At 40.1% G+C, this 2,670-nt stretch overlaps 1 pseudogene across 1 annotated transcript; it reads right to left on the minus strand.

Annotated features, from left to right (window-relative positions):
• Positions 1–281: 281 nt before the first annotated feature.
• LOC104838320 lies at positions 282–1,792 on the minus strand (annotated as a pseudogene). The gene has a single exon (XR_775052.1). The product of XR_775052.1 is annotated as an uncharacterized LOC104838320 (transcript).
• Between the last annotated feature and the right edge of the window lie 878 nt (positions 1,793–2,670).

The following is a 2,670-nucleotide window of genomic DNA, read 5'->3' on the forward strand; positions in this document are numbered from 1 at the left end:
CACCATGTGAAATGGCCACAAGGAGCTCTGGGACTCATGTCTCACTCCCTACAGAACGATCTTGAGATCAGGCAGATCCATGCCCCGCTGTCTTCAAAGCGCTCTGGCTATAGCAAAATAAAGCACTAACAACTCCACAAGGCAGAACAGAGCCACACACAAAATGCCAGTTCTTCCCTCCATTGATTTTCCTGGTTTTCAGTTGCTGGTGGCTTTTGGGGGAAATTCAGCTGTTCTTACAGACTTCCTGCTGGAAATTCAATTTCAGTGGGATTTTTTTATTATTCTACAATCCCTACATGCAGGCACTTGTCAACACGGATCTTGGAGCACCAAGGAAACCGGGCAGAAGCTCTAGCAATTTTTCTGCCATGGTCATCCTGACATACACATGGGTATCTTTTGACCAAAAAGCTGCTTTGCGCTGAGACCCCCTTCCACAACACCAAGAATCCATTTTGTTTAAAGCAGATGAAATACCACATCACACCCAAGGCACCAGACGAAAAGAAGATCAGCAACAGAAACCAAGGTGGTACTATAATTAACTTTTTCTTTTTATTTACACCACAAGAATAACAAGTTGTCATAATGTGGTACAAAATACTGGACTCCTAATAAAGTTGAAATTGAAGTCGGTACTGTCAGAGAAAGACACCATTGGCCAGTAAAAAAAAAAAATAAAGAAAAGAGAAAAAACCAAACCAAAACAAAAAACCCCAAACAAAAACAAGAATGAGAAAAATATTCCAACTCCACCAAGTAAAAGAAAGGACCATCAGAAAATTTAGCACAAAGAATGCTACCATCACTTAAAGTAGGGTCCATACAATAAGAGTGAAATTGTGTCTAAATTACAGCGTAAACCGGTAGCTGCTACCAATGGTGACGTCATACTGAGCATGTATAGGTATAAAGTAGAATATAATATAGTTACAACTTTTTGATACTACATATCTGTAATAAGCTCTTGGGTGAATAATGTTTCAACCCCTCCCCCCCCACTTTTATATATATATTATATATATAAGTTTGTCATCCTCATAAATTGGAAAATAGCGCCTCCACTATGGAGCACAGAAAAGTGTTAATTTATTTTCTTTCAATAGGATACTTTTTCATCAATATCAAAGACAAAGTGAAGATGAGCTGAGAACGAGCTCAACTTCATGACAATGAAGAAACGTGTTTTCCTTTCGATGTAAAGTCTCGTTTTAAACCACAGTGTTGCACAGTACACGACTGTTTAAAGTGAAACCTAGCAATAATACATCATGTAAAAGTAATTTTAAAAAAGTTAACGCAGCTGTGCTGAAGAGTTAACTCTTTAAAGTCCTTGTCATTCATCTCCTTAGAATTAATGACTACGTGTGTTGACAAAGGGTTGCATCCAACCTCCCCACCCAGCCAAGAAATCAAAACAAAGTATCAACCCAAATTAAAAGGAAAAAAAAAAAAATGACACAGGCAGTTTACTTTGTGTGTTCTGCGTAGTCTCCCTAAAAACACTGTTTCCACATAAATACAATAAACTCTATTATTGGTAAGTCACAAGTGCTAGATAAACGTCTTTTTTTCTTTTCTTCTTAAAATGAGAAATGTTTAAGTAGTCCTTTTTATTTACTCTCTTTTTTTAACAATAAAAAGCACAATTTCTTATTAAGTTCAGTAAGACGCAAAAAATGTTCCCACTCTCCTTCCTTTGTGTGTAGCTGTGTGGGTGCGTGCGTGGGTGCGTGTGTGTGTGTGACAACAACATCCCAACCTTTAGTCTCCGCAAATGCCACGAGAGGAAAAAACAAAAAAAACAAAAAACCAAAACCAACCCAGAAAAACCCAAAACCACAAATTTTTTTTTTTTTTCATTTTCAAAGCTGCCAAGTTTGGCGTGCAAAATCTGTATACAATATAAAGACATGCCAACCTTACAGACCATGCAACCTCAAGGTGTAGGAAACTTAAAAAAATATATTCATATATATTTATATATATATTTATATATATCAATGCCCATAAAAGACGTGGGCCCCAAAAAGTTTACAAAAGGAAGAATGGAATGAATACATGACTGCGGCTAATAAAAAAAGGAATGTTTTGTATCGAAAGTAAAAAAACCCAAACCAACAAAAACCCCCAATGATTACTTGTGTACTGCAAACTGGGCCTCACTTCTCTGTAAAGAGGATTTAAAGATGCTCCTTTCTTTCCAAGCAGGTACGGAGGATCCCCTGGGCAGCACCGCGCTGGGATGCAGGGGCATCCCGGGCTCCCGCCCTGCCGGTGCATCTGCCCTACGGCAAAGTCATCTGAAATGAAGAAGCTAATGGCTCAAAAGGTGAAAAAAACCCTGGTGAGCCTCAAAACGAGGGCTCCTTCCCCCTTCTCTGCACCTGCACCGCCCCCGAAGAGCATCCCCACCTCGCCTGGGGAGCGGGCACCGCTGTGAAACGAATCCACGTCGCTGGGAGTTTGGAAGAGACAAGCTCTGACGTCTCGGGAAAAATCTTGCCATCCCTGGCAAAAAGCTGAGCGAAATGATGGAAAGAACGAAGGTGGCATCCTGACAAGCTCCTCCGATTTTTATAGAGAAACCGGCTCAGCACAGCCAGCCGGCAGCTCTCAGGAACACAAAAAGAAAAGAAAAAGCTTTGCCACGACTGAGAAGAGAAA

This window comes from Haliaeetus leucocephalus, unplaced genomic scaffold (genome assembly GCF_000737465.1).
Source record: "Haliaeetus leucocephalus isolate CR32 unplaced genomic scaffold, Haliaeetus_leucocephalus-4.0 Scaffold587, whole genome shotgun sequence".
Taxonomy (NCBI): Eukaryota; Metazoa; Chordata; class Aves; order Accipitriformes; family Accipitridae; genus Haliaeetus; species Haliaeetus leucocephalus.